This window comes from Miscanthus floridulus, chromosome 16, assembly GCF_019320115.1.
Source record: "Miscanthus floridulus cultivar M001 chromosome 16, ASM1932011v1, whole genome shotgun sequence".
In the NCBI taxonomy this organism is placed as follows: domain Eukaryota; kingdom Viridiplantae; phylum Streptophyta; class Magnoliopsida; order Poales; family Poaceae; genus Miscanthus; species Miscanthus floridulus.
The window spans coordinates 26,370,824-26,397,682 of record NC_089595.1 but is presented as its reverse complement, the minus strand read 5'-3'; the positions used below and the strand labels follow the sequence as shown (position 1 = coordinate 26,397,682).

General features: G+C 41.3%; 2 pseudogenes; both read right to left on the bottom strand.

Moving 5' to 3' along the window:
- Positions 1–2,932: 2,932 nt before the first annotated feature.
- On the bottom strand, positions 2,933–19,320 carry LOC136510455 (uncharacterized; annotated as a pseudogene).
- A 795-nt stretch (positions 19,321–20,115) lies between these two features.
- On the bottom strand, positions 20,116–26,633 carry LOC136513075 (probable GPI-anchored adhesin-like protein PGA55; annotated as a pseudogene).
- Positions 26,634–26,859: the final 226 nt, after the last annotated feature.

Sequence of the window (26,859 nt, the reverse complement as noted above, 5' to 3'; positions counted from 1 at the left end):
TTGATAATCTATGACTCGATGAGAAAACCACAACAAGACTACCAAGATATGATAGATATTATCCAGAGGTAATTTCGGTATCTCTAGCAACTATATATACACACAAACATGATGATTAACTATATCTGATGACGTGACAAATTTTTTATTAGGCAGTGTTTGGAAAACCTTTATTGAGAAGCAACACATGGGAAAATGCAAAGCGCCACTGAATGTAATCCCTTTGAAAGTAAGTCCCCTAAATCGCATCATCTTTATTAATTAGACATATAGCTTTCACCGGATCACCAGATTGGATGACAAATCTTTTTCTCGTAAAGTGGTGTCTGAGGCAGGAACTAGGGGAACAACTACTGTGGTTACTATGTTTGCAAGTTTATCAAGGTGGTCTCCCAAATAACTCCTACAGAGAGACTCAAAGTACGTTAAAAATACACTATATATTCATTTAATTATTATTATTGATTGTGTTACTATGTCTTTATATATATATGTACATATATTAATTTATTTTCCTTTAATTCAAACCTGTAGACTCGATGGTTGGAGGAAAAGGTCATACGGCAAGACCAAATCAAAGCAATTCAAGAGTCTATAGCCGGATTTTTTAATGAGCAGGTCATCGATTCCAAGGGCGAGTTCTACTTCGACCTAACACTGCCATGGAAGCCAAGCTAGAGAATGAGAGGAAACTTGTTATATCACAACAACTGTAATGCAATCTTTTTGTAATATATGCACATGAAATAATATAATGTAAAATACACATATGCATGCATGCATGTAAATATATATATGATGCATGCATATATATATATATATATATATTTTTTTTTCTATGCTTGAATTGTGTGATTTAATACGTTCATTGTGCTTGAACCGAAACATACTATACGCGCGTATAAATGTATAATTAGCAGCGTACAATACGACTTCAAAAACCTATTTTGAAAAGAAAACAATAAAATGAAAAGAAAAGAAAAAAGGAAAAAAAAACCTTTAGTCCCGGTTCGTATTACCAACTGGGACTAAAGGTGCCGGCCATCGTAGCATGTCAGGAGGCACCTTTAGTCCCGGTTGGTAATACGAACCGGGACTAAAGGTCCTCCTTTAGTCCTGGTTCCTGACCCGGGACTAAAGGACCCCCCTTTAGTCCTGGATGCTTGCTCCCGGGTGGGGAACCGGGACTAGAGGGGGTTCCCCACCAGGAGTAAAGCTCTGTTCTCTACCAGTGGAAAATAAAAAAGCTCAAGGCAAAGGTGAAATTGATAGGAGCTTTTCGGTTTGGTGATCGAGACACTTAGAGAGTGTGATCACATTTAGGATCGATAGCCGTAGTATTAAGAGGGGTGAAACTCGTATCGAAATGCGGTTATCAAAGTGCCACTAGATGCTCTAACTCATTGCATATGCATTAGGATCTAGTGGAGTGCTAACACCCTTGAAAACATTTATGAAAATATGCTAATACACATGCACAAAGGTGATACACATTGTGTTTAGCACTTGGGAGCAAGGGTTTGAAACTTCACCGGCGCCCTATACAGAAAAGACAGGGTTTCACAGAGTGCACCGCTCTGGAGAGCAGCGTCCGGTCAATTATAAACGAAAGTGGTACTCTCGGCCTGAGACCGGACTCTGGCTGAACACTGTTCAGCGTCCGGTCCTGCTGATGTGGCAGCGCACAGAGAAGAGGGTGAGTGATCGGACGCTGGGCGTGTCCAGTCGGGTATGACCGGATGTGTCCGATCGTGAGTGGTACCTTACTGGAAGTGACCAAACACTAGGGTCATACGTCTGGTCGTACACTATAGTGTGTCCGGTCATAACTTAAATGTACTGATGACCGTTGAGATCGGGTGATCAACATTTGAAGCAGGGGCCACGTGTCGTGCATCACGCGACCGGACGCTGGGGCCCTACAGTCCGGTCGATCTGACCGGCGCGTCCGGTCGCCCCGAATTTTCAGTGAACAGAGAGCCAACAACTCTATTCATGGGGCTCTCTATTTAAACCCCATGGCCGGCTCAAGCTCACTCTCTTGGCTATTTGCATTGACATAGCAATCTTGTGAGCTTAGCCAAAGCCCTCCCACTCATCTCGATCATTGATTCATCATCTTTGTGAGATTGGGAGAGAATCTAAGTGCATTGCTTGAGTGATTGCATCTAGAGGCATTTGGTGTTTGTGTTTCGCTGCCAGATTTGCTTGTTGCTCTTGGTGGTTGCCGCCACCTAGATGGCTTGGTGCGGCAGAGAAGAATTGGCACGAGTTGGTGATTGTTCGTGGTCATCTCCGATGATTGTGAGGGGACTTGTGCCTTCCCTGGCGGAGAGCCAAAAGGTAACCCTAGTGGATTGCTCATGTCATTGAGTTACCTCACTTGTGGGTAGGTTCTTGTGGTGTCCAATTGTGTGGACGAGGTTCGTGCAACACCTCTTAGCCGCCGAACCACCAAGTGTTGGTCGACACAATGGGGACGTAGCGTGTTGGCAAGCACATGAACCTCGGGAGAAAATTGGTTGTCTCTTGCCCTTTGGTATTCTCCTGGTGATTGAGTTATTATTCATCTTGTAATTGGTTCACTCCTCTACGCGATGGTATAATCACCTTACTTACTCATTTGCATACCCGCAAACTAGTTGTAGTAAGCTCTTTAGTGTAGCTAGAATTGAGAGCTTGCTTTGTAGCTAAAGTTCATCTAGTGGAGCTCTTTAGTGTAGCAAGTGTGAGAGCTCTTAGTGAGTAGTGACTTAGCAAATTGTGTGTCTAGTGATTATAGTAACTAGAATTGTTAGATAGGTGGCTTGCAACCTTTGTAGAGCTAGATCAAGTTTGCATTTCGCTATTTGTCATACTAATCAAATTGCTCTAGTTGGTTTGTAGATTTTTAAATAGGTTATTCACCCCCCTCTAGCCTTATTAGGACCTTTCATAGTCCTGAATCAACATTGCACTTACGAAAGATCCTCTCCACACGAATCGAATCTAGAAATTTAATGGGTGAAAACTTCATCCCAAAATGCAGCTGAGGGATACACCTTGCAAAATTATCATTTATCAGATTCCAGAAACTAGGAATAATACATTTATAACAAAAAGCAATTTTGGTGAATTTGTGTCTAAAATAGACAAGACAACAGAAATGAGACCTATCAATCTAAGAACTAATATATTAATTAACACAAGTACACAACAAAATCTATCGTGTTTCCTTAAGATATTTGTTCATCACTAAAACCATACAGTGAGAGAAGCAAAACAAGAACTTACTGATATTTCTTCCACATATCCAAGCACCTCAATATAATAAAGGAAGGAATAAAGGCCGCTCCTGGAAAATTAGCCATCCCCAAAACTTGCCCATTGAAGTCAATAACTCTCCAATGCTAGATTAAAATATTTAAACACAACATTTAGAAATATAAACAAGATAATAAATCAATAATAATTTATGAGAAAGTTAGGATAAATATCATTTATACATTTCTAATTGCACCACCAGTGAACATACAGTGAGGACTGATAGATATGTATATATCTAGGGGTCAAATTGTAAATGTACTGGCAGCCTTGTGGCTATATATATGAAAGCCACCCTTGCCTAATTGAGTGACATGTTCTCCCTACTCCATTCTACAAGGACTTTCATGTAGATTTGGGCCATTAAATCCAACAAACTCATAATCAACAGTCAAATTTAGATTTCATCTCTACCCATCACAAATGTCTCCTGAGCATATTTCACATCACTATTGAATGTAGGAATTTTGGCACATGACTCTATATCAACTATAAATAGAGCCATATTGATGTGCTTGTCATAATGAAGCAATAGTGCAGTCACAATAGTCTCATCTTCATCTAACAAATGAACAACAACCTAAATATAGATACAAAAGATGGAAATTACATTTTTTTACGAAACATGATACAATCACAACATTAATACTAGTATTCATCCAATAATGATAATTACAGATACAAAAGACGAGTATTACACTTATTTAGAATATAAACAGGATAGAGCGCTAGCGGCATAAGGTGTGTGTCTACATCTAAATAGCAATTGTTTGTAAACTCACCTCAGCATTAGGTGAATACTCATTTGTACCTGACCAATGGCTTAGGGGCGTATATTTTGAAAAGATTATACGTTCTAACGTTAAAACAGTGCATCTTCTACTCTTCTCATCCCAATCAATAAGAAAATCAGATGAACGTACCATCAATTTACCATATGTAGATGCAATAATAGATTAGAGAAAAAAACAAAGGATAGAGAGAAACTAAATAGAGGCAATGTGTTACATACTGACATAGGATGAGAGAAACTAAATAGAGGCAGTGTGTTACATACTGACATAGGATGAGAGACTAATAACAACTTTAGCTACTTGGAGAACTGTTTTTGTTGCGAATTCACAAACACTCCTCAGTTGACCTTCTATTACCAAAGATGAAAAGGCATAGAAGTATAGTGTGACAAGCTCACGTTGGTGCTCTGCACATTATCATATAAATACATGCTGAATCAATCTATTGTGTTCAAGTCCATAGTATCTTAAGCAAAATAAATATGGAGTATGTTTCATTCATTATTGAATTTTTTTTGCTAGATGGAATGAAAGCAAAGAAATATGAGCACAAGAGAAGTCTACGCACTAAAGCAGTTTCCAACTCCTGGCCAAACTTTCAACAATTAATATGACTCTCAACCATATCTTCTCTAAATATCTAATTCTACCATCTCTAAATCTGTATAACAACATTGAACCATACATGCTCACTACGGTGTTCTCTACCATTCATAAGAAGACAGGACCATAACCTTTTTGCATATCAAGTTATCAAAGATAAAAGGACAATAACATACCCTTCCTACATATTTAGATTTCTTTCATGTCCCTATTCTCTAGGGATAGTTCATCATGCATGCCTACTTAAAATGTTATAGATGTGGCCAATAACATACCCTTGCTTCATATCCAATTCTTTACCATATCTATTTCTCTAGCAGCATTGACTAAGATATGCCTACAGGAGTATTGTAGATAGTACACAAAAGGACAAAGAAGTTTCCCAAACACGTTTAGTAATGCATGCCTGAAAGCTCTAGTTTGGTTTTGGTTAATTGATGAAACCCTAAGTGCTAACCTAGTTTATCAAGATGATTATGAGATAGGTAGCACTACTCCAAGTGGTGAAGCAATGACGAAGATCATGACAATGGTGATGGCATGGTGATGGTCAAATGCTTAAACTTGGAAAAGAAGAAAGAGAAAAACAAAAGGCTCAAGGCAAAGGTATAAAATGTAGGAGCCATTTTATTTTGGTGATCAAGACATTTAGCGAGTGTGGTCACATTTAGGATTGATAGCCGTACTATTAAGAGGGGTGAAACTCGTATCGGAATGCGGTTATCAAAGTGCCACTAGATGCTTTAACTCATTGCATATGCATTTAGGATCTAGTGGAGTGCTAACACCCTTGAAAATGTTTGTGAAAATATGCCAACACATGTGCACAAGGTGATACACTTGGTGGTTGGCACATTTGATCAAGGGTAGTGAAGTTTAGGTGCAAGGGTAAGAAACTCCACCGGCGGAGTGTCCGCCCATAGAGTGCGGACAGTCCGACGGTGCCACCGGCGCCCTAGACAGAAAAGTTGGAGGTCACTACAAGTGACCGGACGCTGGCCTCGGCTAGACCGGTGCGTCTGATCAGTGGCAGCAGAGGGTGCACGTGTCAGTCTATTGACCGGACGCTGGGTCACTTAGCGACTGGACACTGATAGGCTACGTCCGGTCAAACTGACGGGTCTGCACAGTACCTAGGGTATTGCACCGGACGCTGGTCTATGTCCGGTCAAGGTGGACCGGACGCGTCCGGTCGAAAAATACGCCTCGGGGAGCTTAATGGAAACGACCGGAGGCTGGGGCTTCAGCGTCCGGTCAGTTTTGCCGGAGCGTCCGGTCAGCTTCATAGCCGTTGAAATCTGACGAACAGCGTTTGAAGCTAGGGACGCGTGGCGTCCATCGGGCGACCGGACGCTGAGGGCCAGCGTCTGATCAAGTCTGACCGGAGCGTCTGGTCAGCCCGCAGTGTGCCCAGTGAAGGGGTACAACGGCTCTATTTTGTGCGGACTTCTATTTAAGCCCCATGGCCGGCTCAAGCTCACTCTCTTGCACATTTTCATTGATATAGCAACCTTGTGAGCTTAGCCAAAGTCCTCCCACTCATCTCCATCATTGATTCATCATCTTTGTGAGATTGGGAGAGAATCCAAGTGCATTGCTTGAGTGATTGCATCTAGAGGCACTTAGTATTCATGTTGCGCTGCGGATTTCGCTTGTTACTCTTGGTGGTTGCCACCACCTAGACGGCTCGGTGCAGCGGTGGAGGATCGGACACGAGTTGGTGATTATTCATGGCTGTCTCCGGTGATTGTGAGGGGAGTTGTACCTTCCCCGGTGGAGCGCCGAAAGGTAACTCTATTAAATTGCTCGTGTCATTGAGTTACCTCACTTGTGGGTCGGTTCTTGCGGTGTCCAATCGTGTGGACGAGGTTTGTGAAACACCTCTTAGCTGCCGAACCACCAAGTGTTGGTCGACACAACGGGGACGTAGCATGTTGGCAAGCACGTGAACCTCGGGAGAAAATCGATTGTCTCTTGTCTTTGGCATTCTCCCGGTGATTGGCTATATATTCTTCTTGTGATTGGTTCATCCCCTACACGTCGGTATAATCACCCTACTCACTTATTTACATTCTTGCAAACTAGTTGATACAAGCTCTTTAGTGTAATTAGAATTGAGAGCTTGCTTTATTATTTACATTCATCTAGTTGAGCTCTGTAGAGTAGCAAGATTGAGAGCTCTTAGTGAGTAATTACATTGGAAGTTGTGTGCCTAAGTAATCATTGCAACTAGAATTGTTGGATAGGTGGCTTGCAACCCTTGTAGAGCTAGAGCAAGTTTGCATTACGCTATTTGTCATACTAATCAAATTGCTCTAGTTGATTTGTAGATTTTTAAATAGGCTATTCACCCCCCCTCTAGCCATATTAGGACCTTTCAAGTGGTATCAGGAGCCAGTGGTCACCATTTGATTGAAGGCTTAACAACCTCGGTGTCAAATTATGGCTCAAGTTGTGTTCAACCATGTGGGGGGCAAACCACCATTCTTTGATGGCACATGCTATGATTATTGGAAGAGAAAGATGAGGATGTATCTTGGTTCAATCAATGATCAAGTATGGGAAGTGACCAAAAATGATTATGCTATCATTGATCCCGACAATCCCACCAACCAAGATAAGACCAATAAGCAATGCAACACAATGGCCCTCAACACCATATACAATGCCATTGATTCCAAAGTGTTTGAGCAAATCAAGGATTGTGAAAGAGCAAATGAGGTGTGGACAAGATTGGAGGAAACATACGAGGGCACACCGGCGGTGAAGAGTGCCAAGTTGTATATCCTCAAGGACAAATTGACAAGCTTCAAGATGAAGGAAGATGAGAGCATTCCGGAGATGTTCCATCGATTGCAAGTAATTGTCAATGACTTGAAGGCTTTGGGAGAGAAGATCAAGGATGATGACGTCTCTCATCGGTTCTTGATGTGCCTACCTCCAAGATTTGAGATGTTAAGATTGCTAATCATAAGAGGAGGATTGAAGGATATTACCCCCAACCAAGTACTAGGTGATGTCATAACACAAGAGACATACCGTGTGGAAAGAGAGGGGGATGACAAGGATGACAATAAGGAAGAAGAAGACAAGAAGAAGAAAAGCATAGCATTCAAGGCTAGCTCATCATCATCAAAGAACAAGGGCAAGTCCAAGAAAGAATCAAGTGATGATGATCTTAGTGATATTGATGATAAAGCTATGGCTCTCTTTGTGCGCAAGATGGGCAAGTTCATGAAGAAGAAGGGCTATGGTGCAAGAAAGAGAAGAGATCACACCAAGAAGAAAGAGTATGTGAGAAGATGCTACAATTGCAAAAGCCCCGATCATGTAGTAGCAAATTGTCCATACAATAGTGACAATGATGAGGATGAGAAGAAGAAGCACAAGGAGGATAAGAAAGAAAAGAAGGAGAAGAAGGAGAAGAGAATGACATTCCAAAAGAAGAAGAAGGGTGGAGGCTATGTGGTCACATGGGATAGTGATGGATCTTTGGATAGTGATAGCTCTAGTGATGATGACAAGAAATCTATCAAGAGAGCACTAGCAAGCATTGCCATCAACAACAAGCCCTCCATCTTCGACACTCCATCGACGTGCCTCATGGCAAAACCTATCAAGGTAAAATATGATGTGAGTGATGATGATGAATGTGAAAGTGATGCTTGTAGGAGTGATGATGATGATGAGGAGTACTCCAAGGAGGAGCTCATAGACATGTGTGAGCAAGTGCATACTTGCTTTGAGATGAAGAGAAAGGAGTGTAAGGAATTGAACAAGAAAGTCAAATTCCTTGAGCAATCCCTTGATGAGCTCAATGCAACTCATGAGAGGCTAATGGAAGCCCATGAGAAGCTTGGCAAAGCTCACTCTAAGCTTGAAAAGGCTCACTCCTCTCTCATTGAGCAAGCCAAAGTGGAGGAAGCCAAGAAGGAGCAAGTGATCATAACATGTGATGTGGGACTAACATGTGATCTTATTGATGAATCTTTTCATGAACCCATTATTGTTGCTCCTACTAACACTTCTTGTAGCACTACTACTTCCACTTCACCCTTGAGTGATGGTCTCACTTGTGATGCCTCACTTATGGTGGAAAATGAAACCCTCAAGAAGGAGGTAAATGAGCTCACTTGTGCCTTAGGCAATGCCTATGGTGAAGAAGCCCACTTGCTAAAGTGCTTGGGTAGCCAAAGATTTTCTCTCAATAAAGAGGGATTAGGCTATACCCCCAAGAAAGGCAAGGCGGCCTTTGTCACTCCCAAAGCTAGCTTTGTGAAGGGCAATGGTCGGTTTTGCAATAGATGCAAGCAAGTTGGGCATATAGAGCAAAATTGCAAGACTAACAAGAACAAGCTACCTAATGTATCCTCAATCAAATTTGATTCTTGTTACATGCTTTATAAGGGTGCCAATGGTGTGAAGGCTAAGTTCATTGGTACACCAATTGTGGGCCCAAAGAAGAAGGCCATTTGGGTACCAAAGACCTTGGTGACTAACCTACAAGGACCCAAGCAAGTTTGGGTACCTAAAAGGAATTGATCTTCTTTTATAGGTAAATTATAAAGCCGGAGGAAGGCATTGGGTGCTTGATAGTGGGTTCACACAACACATGACCGGTGATCCAAGAATATTCAATTCAATCAATGAAAGCAAGAGCAATGGGATTGATAGTATCATATTTGATGACAATGGAAAAGGCAAGGTCAAAGGGCTTGGTAAGATTGCAATATCCAATGATTTGAGCATTTCCAATGTGCTACTTGTAGAGAGCTTGAACTTCAACCTATTGTCGGTAGCTCAATTGTGTGATCTTGGTTTCAAGTGCATATTTGGTGTGGATGATGTAGAGATCATAAGTGTAGATGGCTCTAACTTGATATTCAAAGGATTTAGATATGAGAATCTATACTTAGTTGATTTCAATGCTAGAGAAGCTCAATTGTCAACATGTTTGATCACTAAGTCTAGCATGGGTTGGTTATGGCATAGAAGGCTTGGTCATGTTGGAATGAAACAATTGAACAAGTTGATTAAGCATGACTTAGTTAGAGGCTTGAAAGATGTCACATTTGAAAAGGATAAGCTATGTAGTGCATGTCAAGTCAGAAAACAAGTTGGTAACACACATCCTAAGAAGAGCATGATGAGCACATCCAAGGCATTTGAGTTGATGCACATGGACTTGTTTGGACCAACCACATACACTAGCATTGGTGGAAACAAATATGGATTTGTGATTGTGGATGATTTCACTAGATACACATGGGTGTTCTTTCTTGGTGACAAGAGTTATGTGTTTGCAATATTCAAATCATTTGTCAAGGGCATTCACAATGAGTTTGAAACAACCATCAAGAAAGTTAGAAGTGACAATGGTAGTGAATTCAAGAACACTAGAATTGATGAGTTGTGTGATGAATTTGGAATTAGACATTAATTCTCGACCAAGTACACTCCTCAATCAAATGGCTTAGTTGAAAGGAAGAATATAACTTTGATTAACATGGCAAGATCAATATTGAGTGAGTACAATGTGAGTCATTCATTTTGGGCCGAAACAATCAACACGGCTTGCTACTATAGCAACCGACTCTATTGTCACACCATGATGGAAAAGACACCTTATGAGCTATTGAATGGAAGAAAGCCCAACACAGCATACTTCCGGGTTTTTGGTTGTAAATGCTATATATTGAAGAAAGGCACTAGATTAAGCAAGTTTGAAAAGAAATGTGATGAAGGTTTCTTGCTTGGTTACTCCACTACTAGCAAGGCTTATAGAGTTTGGAATTTGGCTAGTGGTACTCTTGAGGAGGTTCATGATGTGGAATTTAATGAAACAAATGGTTCCCAAGAGGAAGATGAGAACCTAGATGATGTAAAAGGCACTCAATTGGTCAATGCAATGAAGAACATGGACATTGGTGAGTTAAGGCCTAGAGAGGTGATTGATATTGAAGATGACAAGAATCAAGTGCTCTCTAACTCAAATGTGCAAACTAGTGGTTCTCATGATCAAATCCAAGCAAGCACTAGTGATGGAAATATGCAAGATCAACAAATGGCTAGTTCATCATCTCAACCTAGTGATCAATCAAATGCTAGCAATCAAGTGCAAGTGCTTCAACCAACCAATGTTGCAAGAGATCATCCATTGGATACTATCATTGGTGATATTTCAAGGGGAGTACAAACTAGATCAAGATTGGCATCATTTTGTGAGCACTTCTCATTTGTGTCATCCATTGAACCTAAGAAGATAGATGAAGCTTTGAAGGATGTTGATTGGATCAATGCTATGCATGGAGCTAAACAACTTCACAAGAAACCAAGTATGGGATTTAGTTGAGAGGCCTAAGGATCATAATGTGATTGGAACTAAGTGGGTCTTTTGGAACAAGCAAGATCAAGATGGGATAGTAATAAGGAACAAAGCAAGATTAGTGGCTCAAGGTTACACTCAAATTGAAGGTCTTGACTTTGGAGAAACATATGCCCCGATTGCAAGATTGGAAGCAATTAGGATCTTGCTAGCTTATGCATGTGCCCACAACATCAAGTTGTATCAAATGGATGTGAAGAGTGCATTTCTCAATGGGTACATCAATGAGCTTGTGTATGTTAAGCAACCTCCCGGTTTTGAAGATGAAAAGAAACCCAACCATGTTTACAAGTTGAGAAACGCTTTGTATGGATTGAAACAAGCACCAAGAGCATGGTATGAGAGATTGAGGGATTTGCTACTCTCTAAGGGATTCAAGATGGGAAAGGTTGACACCACTCTCTTCACCAAGAAGCTTGGGAATGACTTGTTTGTAATGCAAATCTATGTTGATGATATCATCTTTGGGTCAACAAATCAAGAATTTTGTGAGGAGTTTGGCAAGATGATGGCAAGTGAGTTTGAGATGTCCATGATTGGAGAACTTAGTTACTTCCTTGGTCTTCAAATCAAGCAAATGAAGAATGGCACATTTGTAAGTCAAGGCAAGTATATCAAGGATATGCTCAAGAAGTTTAAAATGGATGAGAGTAAAGCTATTAGTACACCAATGGGGACAAGTGGAAGCTTGGATAGTGATGCTAGTGGCAACATGGTGAATCAAAAGATGTATTGGTCTATGATTAGAAGCCTACTCTATGTGACCGCATCAAGACCGAATGTGATGTTTAGTGTATGCATGTGTGCTAGATTTTAAGCCTCACCAAGAGAAAGTCATTTGAAGGCAACAAAGAGAATATTGAGGTACTTGAAGCATACACAACATGTTGGATTATGGTATCCCAAAGGAGCAAGATTTGAGTTGATTAGATATTCGGATTCTGATTATGCGGGATGCAAAGTTGAGAGAAAGAGCACATCGGGCACATGTCAACTATTGGGAAGATCACTTGTATCTTGGTCATCAAAGAAGCAAAATAGTGTAGCACTTTCAACCGCCGAAGCGGAGTACATTTCGGCCGGTAGTTGTTGTGCTCAATTACTTTAGATGAAGGCTACTTTGAGTGACTTTGGAATCAAGTTCAAGAAAGTGCCATTGCTATGTGACAATGAAAGTGTCGTAAAGCTCACCAACAACCCGGTTCAACACTCAAGAACAAAGCATATTGATGTCCGCCATCATTTCATAAGAGATCACCAACAAAAAGGGGACATTTGCATAGAGAGTGTGGGCATCGAAGATCAACTTGCCGACATATTCACCAAGCCACTTGATGAGAAGAGGTTTTGCAAGCTAAGGAATGAATTGAACATACTTGACTTCTCCAATATGTGTTGATGCACCCTCACTATATGACATGCCTCTCCTTCGAGCCAAGCAAGGTAAAGTTGATTGACATGTCATTCATCCATTGCTAAGGACTTGTTTAGTGCATCTAGTCATCTCTATCATGTCCTAGGCTCATTCATAAAAAAACAAATGAATTTGATGCTTGTATGGTACCACTATTGCTTGTATGTTTGAAATGATCTAGTGGTAGCATATGACATGTTTGTGGGCTTGTAAACCTAGTGTTTGATTTAGAAAATGAGCTATAAGTGTTTAACTCAACATGGTACAAGATAACCCTTATTTGGAGGTGTGAAGAAGCTTGTCCTTGGATCAAACCGAGTTAAATATCTTTTGCAAGTAATCTAGATTGAACCAAATTGGGAAAATGATCCTCATTTCACATGGTCTCACCCCAACATATCTATAATTTGAGGCCACTTTTTGTGCAAATTGTTGACATTAATAATCCTACCCTATCTATACTTTAAGCCTTTGTGGTCATTGATGACAAAGGGGGAGAGATAATATATGACAAAAGAAGGGGATCAATTAAAATTTTGAGCATACAAATAGGGGGAGCAAGCTCATAAACTTGTATGGTGCATTTGAATGAGCATTACATATGTTTGCTTGCATGGCACTTAATTTCAAATATCCATGCTTTGCGTGGTGTATGCTAGTTGTAGGTTTGAATGTTGAAATGAAAAACTAGCATGCATAGGCTAAGTAACTAGACTTATGTTCATTCTATGGAAACTAGACTCTTGCATGTAATGTTGATCTCACGGGGTATTCTAGTTCTTGTATATGTCTAGTTACTAATGGTGCTAAGGATGGTATATTGGTGCACTCCAATTGGTATCACGCTTCAAAGGTCCATCTCTTATACCTTAGCATCATTTGGTAGAAATTGACTCCTATATTTCCTATCTAATCATATGTGCAAAGCTTCAATCCAAACTCTTAGCACATATCTAGGGGGAGCAATTGCTATCATAAGGAGTTCATGAAACTTGCCCATATCCTTTACACATGGTAAATATGCTTGGGCAAGCAACATGGATTCAAATGAACTTTAATTCATATCTTTGTATAAGGGTTGTCGTCAATTACAAAAAAGGGGGAGATTGAAAGCTCTAGTTTGGTTTTGGTTAATTGATGAAACCCTAAGTGCTAACCTAGTTTATCAAGATGATTATGAGATAGGTAGCACTACTCCAAGTGGTGAAGCAATGACGAAGATCATGACAATGGTGATGGCATGGTGATGGTCAAATGCTTAAACTTGGAAAAGAAGAAAGAGAAAAACAAAAGGCTCAAGGCAAAGGTATAAAATGTAGGAGCCATTTTATTTTGGTGATCAAGACACTTAGCGAGTGTGGTCACATTTAGGATTGATAGCCATACTATTAAGAGGGGTGAAACTCGTATCGGAATGCGGTTATCAAAGTGCCACTAGATGCTCTAACTCATTGCATATGCATTTAGGATCTAGTGGAGTGCTAACACCCTTGAAAATGTTTGTGAAAATATGCTAACACATGTGCACAAGGTGATACACTTGGTGGTTGGCACATTTGATCAAGGGTAGTGAAGTTTAGGTGCAAGGGTAAGAAACTCCACCGGCGCCCTAGACAGAAAAGTTGGAGGTCACTGCAAGTGACCGGACGCTGGACTCGGCTAGACCGGTGCGTCCGGTCAGTGGCAGCAGAGGGTGCGCGCGTCGGTCTATTGACCGGACGTGGGGTCACTCAGCGACCGGACACTGATAGGCTGCGTCCGGTCAAACTGACGGGTCTGCACAGTACCTAGGGTATTGCACCGGACGTTGGTCTATGTCCGGTCAAGGTGGACCGGACGCGTCCGGTCGGAAAAATACACCTCGGGGAGCTTACTGGAAACGACCGAACATTGGGGCTTCAGCGTCCGGTCAGTTTTGCCGGAGCGTCCAGTCAGCTTCGTAGCTATTGAAATCTGACGAACAGCGTTTGAAGCTAGGGACGCGTGGCGTCCATCGGGCAACCAGACATTGAGGGCCAGCGTCCGATCAAGTCTGACCGGAGTGTCCGGTCAGCCCGCAGTGTGCCCAGTGAAGGGGTACAACGGCTCTATTTTGTGGGGACTTCTATTTAAGCCCCATGGCCATCTCAAGCTCACTCTCTTGCACATTTTCATTGATATAGCAACCTTGTGAGCTTAGCCAAAGTCCTCCCACTCATCTCCATCATTGATTCATCATCTTTGTGAGATTGGGAGAGAATCCAAGTGCATTGCTTGAGTGATTGCATCTAGAGGCACTTAGTATTCGTGTTGCGCTATGGATTTTGCTTGTTACTCTTGGTGGTTGCCACCACCTAGACAGCTCGGTGCAGCGGTGGAGGATCGACACGAGTTGGTGATTGTTCGTGGCCATCTTCGGTGATTGTGAGGGGAGTCGTACCTTCCCCGACGGAGCGCCGAAAGGTAACTCTATTAAATTGCTCGTGTCATTGAGTTAACTCACTTGTGGGTCGGTTCTTGCGGTGTCCAATCGTGTGGACGAGGTTTGTAAAACACCTCTTAGCTGCCGAACCACCAAGTGTTGGTCGACACAACGGGGACGTAGCGTGTTGGCAAGCACGTGAACCTCGGGAGAAAATCGATTGTCTCTTGTCTTTGGCATTCTCCCGGTGATTGGCTATATATTCTTCTTGTGATTGGTTCATCCCCTACACGTCGGTATAATCACCCTACTCACTTATTTACATTCTTGCAAACTAGTTGATACAAGCTCTTTAGTGTAATTAGAATTGAGAGCTTGCTTTATTATTTACATTCATCTAGTTGAGCTCTGTAGAGTAGCAAGATTGAGAGCTCTTAGTGAGTAATTACATTGGAAGTTGTGTGCCTAAGTAATCATTGCAACTAGAATTGTTGGATAGGTGGCTTGCAACCCTTGTAGAGCTAGAGCAAGTTTGCATTACGCTATTTGTCATACTAATCAAATTACTCTAGTTGATTTGTAGATTTTTAAATAGGCTATTCACCCCCCTCTAGCCATATTAGGACCTTTCAATGCCTTCAGAAGTATTGCGGATAGAACACAAAAAGGGCAAAGAAGTTTCCCAGACTTACTTCTTTTCTCATGGTACTTCCCCACCAAGTCATAATAGACATCAGCCGCAGCATGATAGTCAGGTGCATCTCGTCCACCGAAGTCATCGGGATTGGGTTGAGGAGGAAAAACGCAGGGGGAGCTGACCCTAGAGGAGGCCTTAGAGTCCTCAGAGGCATGTGTTGTACCTGGTGACGCTGGCTGCTTTCTTCTTGTGGCCCTTGGAGCTTCTCTTATGCCTCCTCTTCCGCCTCTCGCCTTGACTGCTCATGAGACCACAATCCTAAATTGCCTTGAGTGCCAAAAACCACCAAGGAAAGGGGTTAAACCACCAAGGAAATGATCCTTGGCCACAAACTGTCAAGCAAATTCACTCAAGGATAGAAGACAAGGGAAATTAATTTCCTTGGTGGTTTTGGCACTTGAGCTCCTTGTGGCTGCCGAGCTCTTGTCAATTTAGGCTCACGTAGCTCACCATCGCCATCGAAGCATCACACTACTTCAAAGGGCATCTCGACATAAAACACATCTAGCAAAGGTTGATTAGTATAATAAGAAGCCCTACCGGTCATAGGCGAAGAACAATCACCAACTCTTCCTCAACGACCAACAGCTACTCCAAGCCATCTAGGTGGCAGTAACCACCTAGAGTAATAAGAAAACCACATCCAACTCGATAAACTAGTGCCATTAGATATAAAACTCCAAAGCAAATGCACTAGATCTCTCCCTATCTCAATTTGATCAGCGCAATGCAAAGAGATGAGAGGGAGGTGTTCTTGCATGCTCACAAGGGTGTTAGAATGTTCACAAGAGAGACGGCCACAAGCCGACCAACTTATATTTATAACACTCCCATCCAAGATAGTCGTTGGCTGCTTTCATTGGGCCAAAATCGCGGCCATCGGATCCACAAAGTGTTCCAACCTGTGTGCAAGAGAGAGTGAGGGCATTAGGGTTTCATTCAGCATTTCACATATACACTATGTAAGAGATGTATCCATTCGTGAATAATATAGAGTCCAACTTTGTTAATATGATTTAAAAATTTTATGGCAAGATAATTGTTGGCATTTCTTAGCATCACTCTTTACTAAGTTGTCATCCCTAGCAATGATGCTAGAAATGCATTGTTGGTAATTATTGAGAACACTTGTAAATTTGTATATACTAAGTAATCCGCAAGCGCACAGATAATATACAATTATAGTATTTCACCCGGGAGTATACCAGGTATCGTTATTTATATTTTTCCACAGGGAGGAGCGATGGGGTGGCTAGAGATATTGACAAATATGCATTACTTATGATAAGATCATCAACTCTCATGCTTTAACAGGGGTAAGTCAAATGATAAATAAATGATAAGCGTAAGGCATTGATAGTAATCTAGAGATAGAAATAGATACTCATAAATGTAGTATGGCTAGGCAGGAGATTAATTAAGAGAAAAGATTCCTAAGTCATTTCTTATTTACTAAGTCTTTTATACACTCTAGTATATATACTTTCATCTATAGCATAACTAACTTTGTATCTATGCATAAGGACCATTACTAAGGAAGATCAAGAACAGAGCTTGTCGGAAGTGGATTACAAAGGACTCAACGAGAATATCACACTCGCGATCTACCACATGGCCCGGAGTGTAGAGTGCATCCGCAGATAAACAATGTTTAAGCACCACGCTTACATAATGTTGACCACTTCACTCACTCGAGTATTGAGCTAATCGCTTTGCGAACATATGCATAAATCCATCATTAATCATGACTATATCAAGTATATTACCAAAGCAAACTAGCAACATAATAGATACAAATATAGTATTGAAGTAGCACAAAGTCAAAATATAGAGGGATACAATGGATTTACCAGCCTCCAGATGACGAATCCAGAATCCTGAGCAATAGCCCAACTCTACTTAAATCTTGCTAGCTAGCCTATACTAGAACTTGAAGAATGGGAGCTCTATTCTCTTCTCTTTGGAAACCATAATTTCTGATCTGATTTTGGCTTATGATCGTATTGCCTCAGGGAGGGGGTAGGGGCTGATATGTATAGGGCGGAGCATTAATTCTGGACCCTTGGATCAAACCAACTTGAAAAAACGGCGTAGATGCAATCTAAGAGGCAGTGGAGAACCGACGTAAGAAGCTAGAGGCTGACTGGTGGGCCTAGGGGCCGGTTAGCCTGCAGGCCCCACCTGGCATCCTCTCGTGCCCCACTTTGGTGGAGTGCCTTCTGATGTCTTCTGGAACCTTATGGCGCTGTTCCCGTCATGTATAATTGCGATTTAATTTGCCGATTTGATCCACCTGAACGGTTTTCTGAATAAACTCTGTTGAAAACACAGATTCACCAAAACTTGTGGAAATTATTAGTTTAAACCCCTAAGTCTATGTTGGTGATCATTTTCATGCCCTTTTACAAGTTATGTTGATGATTCTTGATAGATGATAACTACCGTCAACAATAATACAACTATATTATGATCTCATGCCAAATTTTAGAATTTTTAGACACCTTTAAGATATTATTGTTTTTTTCTGTCAGAGTCACCAAAATATATGTTCGAGTAATCCCTAACAAAACACTTCATTTTCTATAGCTTTTCATGATGTGAGCTCAAATGGAACATGTCTTCTTGTATATTTTTTTGTCTAATTTTGGACGATGTTTGATAGGACGTGTAGTTCAAGTTGATGTTACTTTCTAAAACCAGGTAAAAATCACTTAAACCATAGAAAATAGTAAATCACTTTGAAAATCCATGAAAGTCTTAGATAACATTAATTAGGTTGTCTAGTTCTTGTCAAAATTGTGTTGGGCTGCATAGGAATCATGTAGACCACAATTATTACATTTTGTATTTTAGAATCATGTCAAGTACTTACAAGCATTTCATTGGGTGTCAACCTCCAAGAAAAATCAATAACCCTTAAGAAAATGATAACTTACTTGACGGTTTAGAATAACACCCAAGGAATATTGGTAATTTCATTGGAGGTGCTTAAAACCTGTCAGGAAACATCCTTATTCCTTGGCGGTTTACTTCAACCGTCAAGAAATATATATTTCCTTGGAGGTCGAAGTCCACAGCCAAGGAAACTATATTTTTCATGACAGGTTTTATTTTGACACTCAAGGAAATTATCAGCCGTGTAGTGTCAAGGGCAGCTTTCCTTTTGCCTCGTTACGATGACGGCTCAGCTTCCAGTTGGGTGGCCCCCGACAGGTGATCGGTCACCGCGGGCTCGTGGGGACCTAGATCCTGACACCTCTTCCACCGTGTGCTGCGTGGTCAGTGACATGATCATGCTTCTTAGGGTTTGATTGGCTCGGCTGACCACAAGATAGCCTCCGTCGCAGTGATCGATTTGCACCCTGTTCGCTGTTTATAAGCCGTATTTTTTCAGCCAATAAATAGTATTTTTCTCTCACACCAAATCAACCAATAGTACTTTCAGCCATGGCTTATCAGCGAAGCGAACAGGGCACTGACGAGGAAGGGGTGCGACATTTGGTTTGGGAGATTTGGGGACAACCACATCCCAAAAATCGGAGGAAGCCTTCATCCGCTGGAGACATTCAGCCTGTTCGCTTGTTGGTTTCAGCCAGCCCAAACCAGCCAGCCAACAGTGTTTTACTCTCACAACAAATCAGCACCACCCAGCCCAAACCAGCCTAGAAACCAACCAGCGAACAGGCCGATTGTCTCCTGTCGCATGGGACGAAGCTTCGCCATGAGCTCCTGCGCGGCGGCACGGAGCTCTTGTGAGATCTCCAGTACGGAGCTTCGGCGCGAATTCCAGCAAGTGCTAGGCCAGTGGGGGAGGAGACAGGTGGTGGTGGATGCTAGGGTGGCGGGGGCGGCCGCACCCGCACCCGCGGCATCCGGCGCAACCCGGTGGGCATGGCAAGCGGGGCCTCAAGTGGTGGTGTCGAGACAGGGCAGTAGGGAGAGAACGTGAAAGATGTTAAAGGAGACTGGCATGCAGGCCCCACTTAACGGCTAACGGATCTACAACTGTTGGGTATCTTTTCTCTCGTCACAAAAGGCCCCGTCCCCTTAACACAAGCATAGGAGAGTCCCAAAAAACTGAAATACTAGATCACTTCCATTCCACCCCAGCTTTATCTCCAAAAACTGAAGTGAACAGAGTGCTCACATGCTCATCTTGCTGAATTGCAGGTAAAAACTAAACAGAAACCTCTTCCAAGTTCATCTGACAAGATTTCTTTTCCCCGAACCATTGCACATAATCCACGCTAGCATTCACAACATTTTCCGACGGCATGGGACTTCCACCACCACACCAGAAAATATGGCACCATCTGGCGCCTCTGACATCTCCGATACAACAGAATACATACATCTCATCAAACAACACTCCACACTCCACCTTTCAACAGTCTCAGAAGATTCATCACATCCACTACTGATCAGCTGATCACCACTCAAGTTCAGTTGTGTCAGGTAAACACGTGTTCAGAAGGGCTGGAGAGACGGGGGGGGGGGGGGGGGGGGGGGGGGGGGGTGCGGACAGGCTACAACACATCATATGAACACCTACATACAATACAAAATTTACAGACGAGGAAAACAAAAGACTAGGCCCGCATTACACAATCAGCACAGGGCGGACGCATTTGCGGCGATACATTTACGCTGGCCTAGAGATGGAGAGGCCAGGGGACGAGCAGGAATAGTATAGCATGTCTTACATATATACAGTGGTCCTGAGCTGCTGAGGCTCGGGAAACAGGAGCACAATTTAGATGAAAATTTCTGCACCGACCCTGTTCCCCTAGGTACGGGGGCGCTTGGGTACAGGGACAAACCGGTCTTGCACGGTGTCCTTCAACCACCGTGATGAGCGGGTCTGTTTGACTCGGTCCATGAAAAGGCGGTGCCTGCTCAAATATCAACAGAGATTATGGAGGAAAAAACTAATGCAAAGAATGCATGATTCAATGGATGAAATTAGCTTAGGTTCACTCACCTCTCATACTCCAGTTTCTGAATGACTATACCGTTTAGTAGAAACTCCACGCTAAAAACACTAGCACCTATTGGGTACTCATGTACATTAGCCGACTGCCCAGATCCTGAGGAGAAAATAGTATGCAAAGTATGGTGTAGTATATCTGACCTTTCTCGAGTAGTGGTGCACAAGTTTCATAGTCTTCTTCACATGAGATAACCAGTAGGTCAGGAGGTACCTCCTTTTCCTTCATTATGGATCGTCCTACCCTCTCTAGTGGCTGCAAAACCAAAAAGAAAGGTTAGGCATGTTGTGCCAAACAGTGACCATTGAGACAAAATCCCATTTAATTTGTCACTTCGAATACAATCTTGAACTCACATCCCAACTTAGTTCAAACTTCACACGCATGGATGGAAGATTGCATAAATTTGACCCTTTACAGAGTACTTAACATGGATGTAATTATTTTGCGTCTGTTTGGCGAAGGCATTAGTCAACATTTGAACCAAATCAAGTACCCTGATGGCCTGATAGATAACCTTTTTCCATATTGTCCACTTAATGTATCACAAAGGAAGACAGTTAAACAGTACAACATCAAAAAACATAAGAGAAGGAAAAAAGAAAACCAACCGGAAAAAAAAAATCAGTGCTGCATATTTGTATACAAAAAAACATAAGCTGTAATTTTTTTTTAAAGAAAGATGTATTTAGACATTCCACATATATTCAGTGAAAGTAAAACTTTAGAGCCATTAGTTGGTTGATGTGTTACACAAAACCCAAAGTTCAGTTTCATTATTCAAGTATTCGGCAACACATCACCGATTGCATCAGAATGCCTACTAATACAGCGAGGGATATGACTTCCATATTTTGATTAAAGAAAAATGGTTTTTCAAAGTACCGAGGGAAACTGCAAGCAATATACAAATGACAAGTGTAACAGCAATTGCCTGCTTGATACTAAAATATATTGGAAAGTTTCCTACTTTATTGGTTTATTCACATCTTTTGCAAGGGTTAACGAATATTGGGTACCAAAATTGTATTCTAAGCAGCAGGCTGGGCATTCATAAGGAACTACTCCCTCCGTTCCAAATTGTAAGTCGTTCTGACTTTTCTAGTTGTATAGCTTTTACTATGTATCTAGACATAATGCATATTCAGGTACATAGCTATGTACCTAAAAAAGCCAAAAACGGCTTACAATATGGAGCGGGGGGAGTAGTTGCTAATATAAACCATGAAGCATGTTGAAAATGCTAAAGAACTTCATGAGATCAGTATGCCTACCTAAAAGATTTTCAACTCTAGAGCAACAACAACAACAACGACAAAGCCTTTAAGTCCCAAACAAGTTGGGGTAGGCTAGAGTTGAAACCCAACAGAAACAATCAAGGTTCAGGCACGTGAATAGCTGTCTTCCAAGCACTCCTATCTAAGGCTAAGTCTTTGGGTATATTCCATCCTTTCAAGTCTCCTTTTATTGCCTCTACCCAAGTCAACTTCGGTCTTCCTCTGCCTCTCTTCACGTTACTATCCTGACTTAGGATTCCACTACGCACCGGTGCATCTGGAGGTCTCCGTTGCACATGTCCAAACCATCTCAACCGGTGTTGGACAAGCTTTTCTTCAATTGGCGCTACCCCTAATCTCTCACGTATATCATCGTTCCGAACTCGATCCCTTCTTGTATGCCCGCAAATCCAACGCAACATACGCATTTCCGCGACACTTAGCTGTTGAATATGTCGTCTTTTCGTAGGCCAACATTCTGCACCATACAACATAGCAGGTCTAATCGCCGTCCTATAAAACTTGCCTTTTAGCTTCTGTGGTACCCTTTTGTCACATAGGACACCAGACGCTTGCCGCCACTTCATCCACCCTGCTTTGATTCTATGGCTAACATCTTCATCAATATCCCCGTCCCTCTGTAGCATTGATCCTAAATATCGAAAGGTATCCATCCTAGGCACTACTTGACCTTCCAAACTAACATCTTCCTCCTCCCGAGTAGTAGTGCCGAAGTCACATCTCATATACTCAGTTTTAGTTCTACTAAGTCTAAAACCTTTGGACTCCAAAGTCTCCCGCCATAACTCCAGTTTCTGATTCACTCCTGTCCGGCTTTCATCAACTAGCACTACATCGTCCGCGAAAAGCATACACCAAGGGATGTCCCCTTGTATGTCCCTTGTGACCTCATCCATCACTAAAGCAAACAAATAAGGGCTCAAAGCTGACCCTTGATGTAGTCCTATCCTACATCTAGAGCAGTAAGAACAAACATACAAATGCTATTATCACATACAAGAAAAAAAACTAATGTTTGCCTGTATAAAATGATTCAGCAACCGTTTAACTTGAGAACCAGTTTACTCGACTTTTGGTGTACTAGGTTGTCCTAGTTTATTTGTTTCAAAACAGTCTTGTTGATACAAATTGCAATGATGGCGATAGAAAAAGATTCCACAGCAAATCTTGTTTTTCTAATAAGAGTATTTATTATATTTTTGTGAATAACCTATATCATTTTGTCATATTAACCAGTAGGGAGCCCCTTACTGTTTCCTACAAAACAATTGTTATATAACTAATCCAGTCATTGTTAACATGTAATTCAAATTTCTAATACAAACAAAAGCTTAAAGTATGTTGGAAAATAAAATAAGGCTGACCTGCCCCGATGATGCTTTAACCAAGCTAGTCACCACTGCTTGACTTGGTTTCACATTTGATGTTACAAAGACTCTTTTTCCCTGTATAAATAAATGATTTTTTCAGTAAAAAAAATGAATCGAGGACAGGCGTAGATGAAATAGGATTAAAAATTTCACAGTACCAGCAGAAGAGGATGTTTGCAAGCTGAGGTCAGTGATATAGGCATGCTGAAACCTATCTCCTTTTCCTTTTTTTCATCCCTCAGAATATACTTCCTCTCATCAATAAAACAGCCTGCTTGTCCACAATTTTCAAGCCACATTGATGTAACTACTGGCTTGCCAAGAGTTATTGCTTCTAGCATATTCTTTGTGCGGCAAAATCTATCTGCAACAAAGTGTGTTGCATCGGCCATCGAAAATGCTTCACAAACTCCTAAGCGCGCCAAGATCTACAACATAGGTCATCATGAATATACCTCATTCAAAGTGATGATTACTAACAAGAATATATATAGAAATATAGTTTACCTTCTTTTGACGTTTGATAACATCGTCATCCAAATGATGGCTGAATAAAATACTGACACTGGCCATATCCTTCCTTCTTCTGGAATCTTTTCTCTGCTGATTTGATAGCACATTTTCAGGATCTAGCTTCAGTAATTCTCTCGCAATAGAAGCTTTCGACAAGCTTCTACTTGAGCCTTTTGACGGATTCACAGGACTAAAAGTAGGTGACAATTCATTAACAACTTTTGAAGGTGTTTTCATGGCACTATTCGGAACTTGAGGATTGTTTTTTGGTGATTTGCTTGTATCCTCAACATGGGAGGATTCCTTCAGTCTCTGTGCAGAGCTAATGACATCAGAAGAAGTTTTCCTGTCATCTCTTACAGAAGAATTAAGTACAGGAGAAGCAGCTAATGACTTTTCTATAATGTTGGACATCATAGAAACTGATCTTCCATGGGAAGGTTCCCTCATTGCATACTTTAGCAGGTCAGAAACACTTCTTATGAAAATCCGCCTTTTCTTGCATGGTCTTGCCACTTCTGACGGTATTTCATGATTTGCAGCAGCTGCAGCGGTTGACTGTATCATTTTTGTAGGTGTTCTTCGCCGTTTGGGGTGCGATGGGGAATCTCTGCATGTAACATCAGTTGTTGGTTCAACTCTGTGTGCTTCAAGGTTTTGAACATTATTTACACTGGTCCGTTGTGCGCTTCCATCCCTAGATTGCTGAAGATCTTGATCATTATTTGTACAAGTCTGCTCTGTGCTTTCTTTTTCAAAATAACTCAAACCAGATTTGGTTGCAATGTGGTTATTTTGCACTTGCCCAATAGTGGAGCTGTCACCTGTCAATTTCTTGCCTCTCCTCAAGTGTTTATTAGATAACTCGATAAATGCAGAAGGGTCATTCCTACCACAATGCCTAGTTCGGTGAGCAACAGGTGTCCCATGGTACTTATTTTCATCGATAAATTTCTTTGAAACTTTGCTCTTCTCTGGTACAGACTTTGTTTGCTTATGTTTCACTTTTACTATAGGCTCAGAACTTTCTTGCGTCTTCGATCCTCTTAGTCTTTCTTTCTGAGGCTTGGTACTGAAGTCAGTTACTTTTCTTCTTTTAGAACGTGTTGCGACACCTTTCTGGATGTTGCTAGTTCTCTGAGGAGAACCATTCTTCGAATGACTTTTAGTTATTCTGGACATCTCAGCTCTCATATCTCTATTGAACAGAGGTTGACCTTCAGCAGATAAATTTTTAGCAGGTGAACATTGTACCAGGGCCTCCATAGCTTCAGCAGCCATTTGAGTATCTGGACCAACATCATTCAAAGCTACATCAGCCTTTTCCTGTTCTTCCAATGATTTGGCATTTGATAGATCATCTAAGTCCTTCAAAAGGTTTTTCTTAGTCCTGTTTCCAGAAGCCCGCTTACTCTTTACATCACTTCTGAATAGTCTTGAATCTGATAAAGGAATAGTTTCAAACCTCCCAGGTAGTTTGGTATTTCTTTTGTTCATGGCTTCCCCCATCTTATTTTCTTCCTGTGATTTTTTGTGGAAGATTTCTTTGCTCTGGTAGAATGACTCTTTGGTTTTCCTCTACCAATTGGTTTCGGCAACAAGATGTCTTTGTTTTTACTGAAAAAGTCACCTCCTCCATCATCTTCACGGCTATCCACAAATTCAAATATTTCTGCCTTCATATTGGAACTTCTACCAAGGTCAACCTTCTCAGCCAACATTAAAGTCCCCCTCTTACTTGAAACACGTGGCTTTTCTTTTTCCAATTTATTTGGGGTGTTTTCTTGAGATGATAATCCACCGTTGATTGAAATCAACCTGTCCACAACATCAAAAGCATTTGCTTGTGACAGATCACCAGGCTCCTGTGATCCAACATAGCTTAATCCAGCAAGACATCTGCTGTTGTTTTCACCATCCTCAGCTGCTGTGTCAGCAAAAAGCTTTTTTGCTGTTGAGCACTTATCTCTGCTTTTACCTCCACCTTTATCATGGTTCTGTACATAACCATGGGAGTCGTTATCAACCCCACCAAAGGAGGTGCTACACGAAGTAGATTCATCTACAATTTTCGGCAGGGGATGTATTGCATTGGATGAGGCCTTTTGTTTCCCTTGCTTCATACAGTTCACAGACATAGTGTCCCGAGGTTCAGAAATTCCACATGTCCGTACTGATGCAACACGAACAGAAGGTAATTTCATCTGAAGGTGACCTAGATGTTGCACATATGTTGGCATTAGAGAGAAAAAATTAAGTTTCACTAAAAAGCCAGATTAAATTAAATCTAATAAACTAAGAATTTTTAGAAATAAGGGTAGTATATATAAAAGAAAAATCAAGTGCAATTCTTCATTATGTTCAAACCAGAGATACAGAACACTTTTACTAATTGATTGACAATGTCATTCCCCTTTACTTGCCTTCGAGTAAGAATCAAAGCATTGATAACTAAAATTTCCCCCAAAGATGAATATGTAAAGCTACATCACCTCTTTACCAGGGAAAACAAAAATGAAATAAAATCTCAACAAAAGCACCATTACCTTCCAAAAAAAAGAGACTACACATTGTGATTGTCTGAGAAAATATATTTCTGTTATCGGACAAAATTCTAAAAGACAAGTTTTAATTTTAAAATAAGAAACAGAACAAGTGGTCTCTGGACTACTTTGATACTTTAGGCCTCTCTCGACTGAAAACTGATAAAACTACAGGGCACTTCTGTAAGCATTTTATATTGTAAATTTTATAGAATGATACTAATGAATTGCTACGTGCACAAAGATAGCAATAATAGCAGATTCAGTAACTGGTAACTAACCTGAACCTGTGTCACCCTCCTCATCTGTCGATGCATCAGAATCCACCAATTATGTTATCATCATGCTTCTTAATCCCTCCATTTAACCCCTCGATACTTCCTTCCATTTCCAAATTTCGCATCCCTTTTGTTCATTCCTGACTTCACACCCCTCTCATCCCTGATAAGCTCTCATTGTCACTTAGGACAACAGTGCCATCGCTCAACCCATCGTCACCTATGTCTTCATCAGAGTCTTCAACCAACTGGGTCCTTCCCCCACTCACCAG